Genomic DNA, 11,308 nt, shown 5'->3' with positions numbered 1-11,308 from the left:
TTAATAGATTAGCTAATTGTTACTTTGGTCATCAAGCTAACAACAATACCATTGGCTATTCCAACCCTGTTACTAACAGCTAAGATACTACGAAATGGCAGTTTTACCCTCTCACATATAGCCCTATCCACATGCTCTATTAATGTTTCTAAAAGTTGAAAGGTATTATAAACAAAACAATCTCTTTATCAACCTTGCAGCTCTCGATCCAAACAACACCCAGCTAATGTTAGCTAGTTAATATCAGTCAGGTAGTCATTAGCTTCTAGTGGATCCAACATGACCTAAGTATCATTAGATTCACCTTGACATATATTTTTCATAGTATATCTATGTGAGATAATAATTCTTTATAAATTTAGTTACACTTATTTGAGGGTCTGTTTGGATCCTCTCCTCTAAACTTTAGAACTCTAAAAGCTTTAGAGCACTTTATTTCACTTTTGAGCTCTAAAGATCTAATATAATGTGAGGTGCGTTAAAATTTAGAGCTTATTTTAGACCACTTGTTTGAAGCTTTAGCTCTAAAGTTTTGAGCTCTAAAGTTTAGAGGAGAAAATCCAAACAGACCCTTAGACCAGATATATTAAATTACATTTTTTTAAGGTTAATAGTATTAGTTAAGTTGTAGTGAAATACTCCTTGTTAGGTGGGGTATACCTATTAGCTGACAATTGGCTGATCCACAAACATCCCTTAAAACACGTTAATAATGGAGGTGGCATAAATAAAGAAACGAAAAGGGTGACTTGTTAGATCTCGTGTGTTGTGTGATCGGCCGGCAACATCGATTTCGATAAGCAGCGGGAGAAGACCAATTGTTGAAAGTGACAACCATGGATGGATGAGAACACGAATTTCATAGGTTTGAAAAGAAGCAAGAGGGTTAGTTTATTTAACTAGGCTAGCCTCAAAAGCTAGGTGCACCTCTCTCTCTCTCTCTCTCTAGGCCTTGTTTAATTCCAAAAATTTTTGCAAAATAGGAATAATACCACTTTTGTTTGTATTTGACAAATATTATCCAATCATAGACTAACTAGACTCAAAGGATTCGTCTCGTCAATTCCGACCAAACTGTACTATTAGTTTTTATTTGTCTATATTTAATACTTCATGCATGTGTCTAAAGATTTGATGTGACGGGGAATCTGAAAAATTTTGCAAATTTTTTTGGAAACTCCTCTTGCAACCGAGAAACTTGTAAGCAAGTTTATACTGTTTACCCCTAAAAATTTGTATTATTTCTTCAAAATATTATTGTATTGAAACAGAAAGGATGTGACATATTGCGTAGTTGAAGCAGTTGGAGTGATTTTATCTGATTTTCAAACTAAGTCCGTCGAAAACATTTAAACATTTATCACATTTAAAAAGACGAAGCAAAAAAGTGTTGATGCGAATTCCAGTAACAAACCAAGGAATATGAATTCGAGTCATATTGTTGTATTTAACAATCCGTGAGTATATAGATATCGATGTAGGTTTCACCAAGGAGTATTTCTAAGTTATCCGTTATCGAATTCACATGGAACATGAGTGTCTTATTTAAAGTTCGGATTCATCCAAGGAGTACAAGATAAATTATGAGAAAGAAAAGTGTGTCTGTAAGTTTAGTATTATCTACGGCACCATTCAATGTTGTCTTCAGGAGATCTCTGGTGGGTGCTAATTTGCAAGCATGGTATAATGTCGTGGCTATGGTAGCAACAGTACAACTTGCAAATCAGAGAGACCGCTTTGTGTGGGGGTTACATCAGAATGGGGTTTTTTCTGTCAATGTATAGGGCTTTATTAGGAGCAAAAGCCATACCTTATAACACTTTTATCTGGAAACTAAAATTACCTCTAAAATTCAAAGTCTTCATGTGGTACTTGTACAAGGGAGTAATTCTAACCAAAGATAATCTAGCAAGATGAACGAATCTATATAACATCTACTTTTTGACTGTCATTTTGCTAAGTTCATTTGGAGAATTATTCAGGTTTCTTTTAATCTTTTACCGCCAACTAGTGTACACAATATGTTTACAGGGTGGGTGGAATGGATAAATAGAAAATTGAAATCTCAAATTCTCGTAGGTGCAAGTTCATTTTGTTGGGCAATTTGGTTAACCAGAAATGATATAGTGTTTGATAAAGTTGTAGCACCATCTTTTGCAGGCTATCTTCAAGAGTACTTACTGGATCAGGTTTTGGTCCCTGTTACAAAAGGAGGATCACCATTTAGTGAAGATGGGGGGGAGGGGGGGGTGCACGACCATTGAAACGGACGCGATGGAATTATTTGCAAGACATGGTTGGAGCTTTAGAAATAGACTTGCTTTCTAGTTGTGGTTCCGATCTTTTTTCTTTTATGACACAAAACTTTATTTTGAGATTCCTTGGAATATTTTGGTACCACTTTTTTTGAGACCCTAAATGATTTTAATTTAAATACTTTTCAACTACATGGTTGTAAATCGCGTTGTTGGTTACAATTTTAATATAAAGTTTATCTTTATTTGAGTTAATATAAAAGAAGTTAGAGTTTTTTTTCCATATAGAGTTTTTAGATTCGCCCTGTTTTGATCCAGATGAGACTTAAAAATAAGTCTGAGACTAGGATGACACAACTGAACAAGTTTGAGGACCTATATAGGAGATTTTCAAGTCCGAACGTTAGGTATCTAAATGGTCGTTTTGCGAGTTTAGAAACTGGGATGACAAACCTGAACAATTTTAAGGAGCGAGTGATAGATTTTACTCATTTTTCAACATGGGCATATCTTGTCTTGGGGTCAAAAGAAACATCGACCGCTATAAATGATAACATACTCCTTTCCTTCGTCTTCTCTTCTTGAGTTAAAACAACATCGATTATGGCTTCAACAATCGTATAACCCTTCTGTTTGGAACTTTAGGACTAACCTTTAACTATAGAGAAGTAAAAGGTGCTCATGGAGAGGTGTTTTCCGTCGAAGAAGAATGAAAATACTAGCTAGTGACAAGGTAGAATTAACTAACCTTGCTGTTGATTCTAATTAAGCTAGACAAAGATGTAATAAAAGGTACAGGGGTTAGGGCAGGCAGATTAAGGCCCTGTTTGGTTCCACCAACTAAATTTTAGCTAGCTAAAATTATTTTAGGTACTCTTAGGTGACTAATGGAACTAAACTATTTTAGCTCTTTTTAGTCAATGTGTTTGGAACTTTAGCTACTAAAATGACTAAAGTTTAGCTAGCTAAAATTTAGTTGGTGGAACCAAACAGGGCCTAATTGAAGACTAGTGTCTCTTTCCCCTTTCTTCCGGTGCACGATCTCTTTACATCCATCGTGCTGTTATCTTTTGACCAGTAACCCATAAGAATAACAATAACCACACACGATTACACAATATATCTCAGTGCCATATGGCAAAAGTAAGCGCTACATCAGCAATTCATAGAGGTTCATATGTGCCACGTTGGCGCGTGCGTGTTATGGGAAAATTTTGAAGGTTAGGCTACTGATTTGCTTTGATGACTTTAATCTCTGCTTTCCAAGAATCCTGGCACTAGTGAATTAGGAACTGCCCACGTTGTGATCATAAACATAAGACCAGACCGGAATTTCACATAAAGCATGAAACTCTTCCTGCCCACATAATTCATCACTTTGATTTTGACCAAATAGTAGTTGGATTAGCACTTCGATTTTGACCAAATAGCAGTTGGACTAGTTGCCTAAACATGGTACCACAGAAACTGTCGGGACATGCAGAAAGGAAACATGGTACCATCACTCATGATGTAAACCATCAGACGAGTTAGGTTTATTTTGTGGGCAACCACAGGATTCAGATCGGAGCCAACATCAGGTCTCAGATCAGTACCTACCCGGTAATGCGAGACAGGATTGACGTGGAATGCGTGAATGCTATAGCAGGAGGATTGAAGGTTAAAGACCAAACCAAATATCAACATCTACATCATGACACAAGAGGATATGATAAGATTGAAAATAGCTCTGACAACGCTGTCCAAATTAATAACTATAAGTGGTATAAGCAGTAGTTATCTCTCTGTAAATTAAGATGAACAGAATATGAGACAGGTGAAAAGCCAAAGAAGAATTTGGCAGCAGCAGCGACGTCAACAGATCCTAAGAAAGGATGAGACGTAACAGTTACAAGATCTGCCACTAGTGTTCCTTTCATGCTTTACCTGATCAAAATATCTCAGCAGTGCACATGACCATAAAATCAACCTGATAAGAGCAAAGTACATTATAAAACATCATGCCACCACCAAAGATTGACATAATCCAAAAAATAGGGCAGATAAATTTTAATATTCACTTGGTATAGTAGCTAACACCCACTCTCTTTTGTTTTATCATCCTTTGGCAGTGCAATTGTTTTTTTGTTTATTTATATGAACAGTTATGTAGCGCAAAGCGCCAATTTCATACTATATACAAGATTCGTCATTCCCCAATTGAAGTCATTGAGTGAATATATCGACTATGACCTGACCTGGTAAACCTTGCAATGCCACCACATCATCTGAAGGACGAATTATCCTTTAACCCTGCTTAACTGTGAAGCTCCCTAATAACTGGAAGTAGAGATTAAAGCAGCATCACGCGATAACTGGCTTTCTTCATCCACCAAATACTGCGCCCTGACTAGGCATTTTAGTGCTCAACAGTGAGATCCAGACACTTAATTTGGTCCATCCTCAGGAAAGCAACCGGCAGCAGCTCCAGTCTTATTTCTAAACTCTGAAGAAACAAGCAATTGAAGGCACAAGAATCCGTCAGTTATTGATCGATGCAAGGACAGACTGGTCAATTATGTATCTTAATTAACACTGCTGCTGGATCCTTCTGGCTACTTTCAGATTCCAAAGATGCCCCCATCTATATATGATGTACACTGAATTATTGCTGTGGTACTGCAACTACACCGGCAGATGCAGGTGTCACCTGATGAGTGCACAAGGTTTTGCAGCCGTTGGGATGTCCAAAGAGTACATGTCCGTCGCTTTCGGAGCAAGGACCCTGCATTCTGCAAAGAAATAGACCGCTGCGTCATGTTCATGCGTCAGTGATCCCGGTCCGTCCATCTGTGGCACATTTAGAGGGCAACATGTTCCCCAGTAACCCGGTGAGATTGGAAGTGCCACATCTTCCAATGGTTTGAGTCCCTTTCCGCGTCAGGTAAAGCGATCGTCAGTGAATCAAATAATCAATGCAAGAATCGGCTCTTGTGCTTCATTTTCAAGAGGATCTGATGTGGTGCTGGTAAACCTGTTGCCTGCAATGTTCTCACAGTAATGGAGCAGAGGTCCATGTGACTGCTGCTTTGTGGACAGAAGTTATCTTAATCCTGAAGTTATCAGAGGTATCACATTCTATTAAGGCTATCAGACACATAACACACCAGAATTCGATGACAAGATATCAAGGACGGTACGATATGCATGATGCTGCTAAAGTGGGACTGGGAGGGTCTGGGATGCTAGTGCAGTGACTGCCTACCTTGAGAAAGAAAAATTGTCGTGATGCTCAATGTCTGCATCGCACGGTGAAGCTGCTTTCAGTCGGCTTCACTACTACCATCAATCCATCAAGCACGATCTGTTCATGACACCTAGCGGACCAGGAATTGATCACACAACATGATTAATAATACAGGAAATTCATCATGCTATTGAGATCAGCCAGTCTAAAGCCTTCTGCCAAGCCAATAGTAGTATGATGAAACACTCTGCTACTGTTGTACAGTCTACGCTAGTACAGTTTTTTTGATGCCATCTGATTAAAGAACTGTTCATGAAGAGCAAATAGACAAGAATGATAGTTAAAAGTACTGATAGATTACTACTATTTTCATAGATCTTAAGCATAATAAAGTTGAAGAGGGTATCAGGACACGCCCACCAGACAAAACTGTAACAACTGCCTCTATGTTATCAAATAAATGAACAGACCCCATTTAATAATTTCTCTACAGAGAGAGAGACCATCTAGTTAGATCCAAACCATGCAATGAACAACCAAGACATAACTCCTTGATACCCGGGGGCCTCATAACAGGTGTACGGAAAAACATGAGCAGCAGTCTGATCATACTGCTTGTCATTATCCTCAGTGCAGTGCTTTTGACATAAAAGTCTCTCCAAACACGCTGCTCCCTACACTTGCACCACCTTTGCTCACTTTATTGTGCTGCCTTGCATATCAGTGGCAATGTGTGGCATGTGCACAAAGGCTAAGAAAGAACATAATTTTCTTTTCATCCAGTGAATATGTTCTTTTTTCTGTTCTTGTTTCAAAACACAGAACTATAGCTACTATTATCAGTTGATAAACTGTGGAACTGGACACCTTATACGCAAGCTCACATGCCTCATAAGCTACTTCCTCTTTTAACAAATACAGGTCCTTCTAGGTTTGTCCTAAGTCAATCTTTTAAAACTTTTATTTTACTAGTAATATCTAGAAAAAAAAATATACTGTCTTCAATGAAAATAATTATATATGGTCAAAGCTTTTCATAGTGAATCAACCACGTCTTGTCAATCTATATTGATGGTCGAAGCCCAAAAATATTCACCTAGGACAAATCTAGCTGGACATTTATTTGCAATTGGGAGAACTATATATCTTGATTTGATCAAAACCTCAGGGGGAGCACGATGGCTATGAACCCTTTCGAATGGTTGATTTATACCTTTTCCATTTCATTTAGTTCATCAAAAGGATTTTCGGATTACCAAAATTTACAAACACCAAACTTTCCATGCGAGCATACATGGGATCATCATGTCTATGCAAACAGGCATGAGAGTCCAGTAAATAAATCAGCTACGAAGTTTCAGTTAACCTTCTATTCTGTTTAGGCCTCGTTTAGTCCTCACGAAATTTTGCAAAAAATTTCAGATTCCCCGTCACATCAAATCTTACGGTGCATACATGAAGCATTAGATATAAATAAAAATAATAATTAATTTTACAGTTTGTCTGTAATTTACCAGACGAATCTTTTGAGCCTAATTAATCCATGATTGGACAATATTTGTCAAATACAAATGAAAATTCTACAGTGTCTAACTGTCTATGCAAATTTTTTTGGACTAAACAGGGCCTTATAGTTAGGGTCTACCTGCTATAGCACGCCTAATAAGTATATGACCATGGCATTGAACGAAAATTGGAATGGAGACCCCTAAGTATTCCAAAATTCTGTCGAATTAAGCGGTTCGTTCGCTGTAACTTGCAAGTTGCAAACTAATCCGATCCTTTCACCGTCCAGGGACCAGACGAGATCGAACGTCCGCACATCAGCAATCGCCGCAAGGGTACGAAGTGAAGGAGAACTAGGAAGGAACCGCACGCACCTCGCAAAGCCGCGGCGTATGACGCAGCGCAGCGAAAACCCTAACGGGAAGAAGTATGTCGTCGGCTTGCCCACTGGCTCCCCATTGCGCGCCGCGCGGCGCGGCGGGGCGCGGCGCTAAGAATGGGCGGAAGCAGCCAGCAAGACGAAAGCCGAGTAGCCGCCCGACTGCGGAAGGTTGAAGCGGCGGCGCCGACCGATGGGCCTTTCCGGCCTTCCGGGCCCACCATAGGAAGTAGTGGGCCACTGGGCCTTGTCCATGGTTGATAACGGCCTTTATTTAGAGGAAAAAGTCTACTTTAGGTACCGTCCTTGATCTGGTTTTGAAAACGGTTTACCTTTTTCTTTTTATTTATTTTGGCTGAAATTTTTGAAAAATCACAGTAAATCACATAAAAATCATAAAATAGAAAACTCAATTTTCTTGGACTTCAGATCAGTAGATCTACACATTGAATATATAATATAGTATGTTCTAGTATAAATTTTTGATGCATCTTTAGATCTATGTTTTTCCTGTAATTAATTAGACTAATTATAGCTACATTTTCTATGGTCCAATTGTGATGAAATTTTTATGGTGAGCTAATTATTCTATATTTGAGTTATAGTAAAAATTTTATACTCATTGCATCATGTATTACTTAGTTATAGATTTATTTAGGTTTATGCTTGTTAAATTATAATAAATCTATAACTAAGTTATACATGATCTAATGAGTATGAAATTTTTACCATAGTTTAAACATATAATAATTAGTCTAACATAAAAAATTCACCACAATTGGACCATACAACTATAGCTATGAATTATTCTAATTAATTATAGAAAAACACAAATCTAAAGCTACAATAAAAATTTCGTACTAAAGTATACTATATTTACACCTGGGCATGTAGCTCGAGCCCGTGAGCACGGCCCAAAGCCCGTCAATTTGGCCCGGCCCTAGCCCGGCCCTAGCACGAAGGTCATTGGGCGCGGGCTGGCACGGCACGGGAGTGCAAGCCGTGCTTGGGCCGCACTTCAGGCCCGCAGGCCAGCCCGACCCGGCCTGCCAAATAACGACATTGCACAAAACAAGTCATTTTGATATCTAAATCTATTCTCTACATCTGTCATATGTATTTGAATGTGTTCTTTATACTGATGAAGTGATGAATTGATGAATGTGTTTGAAATATGCTTTTAAATCTATGTTTATTGATAAATTATCTGTTCAACGGGCTATGGGCTGGCCCGGCCCTCCATTTTTGCCGTGCCTGACGGGTCAGCCCGGTACGCAAAAAGGCCCACGAACCCGTGCCTGGGCCGGAGGTCACGCACGCAGGCCGGTAGGGCACGGCCCGCCGGGCACGACGTGCCCCCTCGGCCCGTTAGGCAACGTGCCGGGCCGGCCCGTTGCCCAGGTCTAACTATTTTATATGTTCACTATATAGATCTACTTATCTGAAGTCCAACAAAATCAGATTTACTATTTTATAAATTTTATGTGTTTTACTATAATTTTATAAATATTCAGCCAAAATAAATAAAAAAGAAAAAGACAAAACTGCCTTCAAAACCGCTCGTAACCATATCAGGGACGTAATATGTATGGTTTCAAAAATTGAGAGATGTATTTTACCCGGTTTTGAAGTTCAGGAACGAAAAATAGACTTTTACAAAAGTTGAAGGACCTAAAGTGGACTTCTTCCTTATTTACACGGAACAGACAGTGCGACACAAGTGAAATCTAGCCCATTGCAGTACATTGGGAGACAAGGAAGCCCATAAACAGGAAGACTTCTTTTTTTTCTCTTTTTTCAGCATTACCAAGATTAGGAAACGGAGCAGCTCAAAAACGCACTAGAATCCTGCCCAATTAGGAATTCAATGGCCCAGGATTAGGAAACGGGGCAGCTCAAAAACAAATGTTATTTTTTTAAAAAAAATCCACTTTAGGTCCTCAACTTTCACGAAAGTCTAATTTTTATCCCTGAACTCTAAAACCGGATAAAATACATCTCTCAACTTTTAAATCCGTGCACATTACATCACTGACCTAGTTTTGAAAACGGTTTTGTCCTTTTCTTTTTATTTATTTTGGCTGAATTTTTTGAAAAATCACAGTAAATCACATAGAAATCATAAAATAGAAAACTCAATTTTGTTGGACTTCAAATGAGTACATCTACACATTGAATATATAATATAGTATGTTTTAGTATAAATTTTTTTATGCAGTTTTAGATTTATGCTTTTCTATAATCAATTAGACTAATTATAGCTATAGTTTTTATGGTCCAATTGTGATAAAAATTATATAGTGGGCTAATTATTCTATGATTGAGTTGTAGTAAAAATTTCATACTCTTTGGATCATGTATTACTTAGTTATAGATTTATTCAAGTTTATGTTTGTTAAATCTTAATAAATCTATAACTAATTTATACATGATCTAATGAGTATGAAACTTTTACCATAGTTTAAACATATAATAATTAGCACAACATAAAAAATTCACCACAATTGGGCCATACAACATATAGCTATGAATTATTCGAATTAATTATAGAAAAACATAGATCTAAAGCTACAACAAAAAACTTTGTACTAAAGCATACCATATTATATGTTCACTGTGTAGATCTACTTAGTTGGAGTCCAACAAAATCATATTTACTATTTTATGAATTTTATGTGATTTACTATAATTTTACAAATATTCAACGGAAATAAATAAAAATGAAAAAGACAAAACTACCTTCAAAACCGCTCATAACCATGTCAGGGACGTAATATGCATGGTTTTAAAAGTTAAGGGATGTATTTTATCCGGTTTTGAAGTTCAAAGATGAAAAGTAGACTTTCGCGAAAGTTGAGAGACCTAGAGTGGACTTTTTCCTTTTTTTTTGGACCGGATCATGATCCAGTTATGGGCCGAATCGTATTATGTTGGGAATCTTTTTTTGAAAAAGGAAAAAGTCTACTTTTTCTCCTTAACTTATGCGATAGTCGTTTTTTCTCTCTCAACACTAAAATCGGGAAAATCTCTCTCTTAATTTTTTAAACCGTGCATTTTACCTCTCTTGAGTGATTTTGAAGACAGTTTTGCTACAGTGAATGGTGGTTTGCTACAGTAGCGGTGGTTTTGTCTTTTTCTTTTTTTATTTCTTTCGACCAAAACTTTGAAAAAATCATAGTAAATCACAAAAATATATAAAATAAAATTTTTAATTTTGTTAGACTCCACATAAATAGATTTACGTTGTGAATATATAATATTGTATACTTTAGTATAAAGTTTTTGCTATGAAGGTTTTGTCTTTCCTTTTTAATTTATTTTGGCTAAATTTTTTTAAAAATTATAGTAAATTACAGAAAAATCATAAAATTTAAAATCAAATTTTATTAGACTTCACATGAGCATATCTACACAGTGAATATATAATATGGTATACTTTAGTACAAATTTTGTGTTGTAGATTTAGATCTATGTTTTTCTGTAATTAATTAAAATAATTCATAGTTGTGGCTTCTATAATTATTTTGTTGGACTAAACCATACCATATTATATATTCACTATGTATATCTACTCATGTAGAGTACAAGAAAATTGTCATTTACTATGATTTTTTAAGATTCAGCTAAATAAAGAAAAGAAAAAGACAAAACCTTCATAACAAAAACTTTGTACTAAAGCATACTATATTATATGTTCACTGTGTAGATCTACTCATGTAGAGTGCAATAAAATTGGATTTTTCATTTTATGGTTTTTGAGCAGAATAGCCATTTTAATCCCTCAGCTCTTACTCGAGGTTCAGTTTCATCCCTAAACTTTCAAAATAGTCATTTTAGTCCTTAAACTCTACTTTTAGGCTTAATTTCATCAAAAACTATGAAGACAGTCGTTTAGTCCACAAACTCATATTTTAGGGTCAATTTCATTTATAAACTATCCAA

General features: G+C 36.7%; 1 long non-coding RNA gene across 2 annotated transcripts; it reads right to left on the bottom strand.

The window, feature by feature from the left end:
* On the bottom strand, positions 3,973-7,511 carry LOC110430161. 2 transcript variants are annotated; one of them, XR_002447464.1, is made up of 4 exons: positions 7,362-7,511; positions 5,500-5,611; positions 4,493-5,347; positions 3,973-4,224 (listed from the first exon to the last, which is right to left on the bottom strand). It is a non-coding gene; the product is annotated as an uncharacterized LOC110430161 (long non-coding RNA). The 2 variants fall into 2 exon arrangements; XR_002447465.1 differs by having other exon boundaries at positions 4,493-5,275.

The sequence above is a fragment of the Sorghum bicolor genome, chromosome 9 (genome assembly GCF_000003195.3).
Source record: "Sorghum bicolor cultivar BTx623 chromosome 9, Sorghum_bicolor_NCBIv3, whole genome shotgun sequence".
NCBI lineage: Eukaryota > Viridiplantae > Streptophyta > Magnoliopsida > Poales > Poaceae > Sorghum > Sorghum bicolor.
Note: the sequence above shows the minus strand (reverse complement) of the source record. Positions and strands in the feature narration are given on the sequence as shown.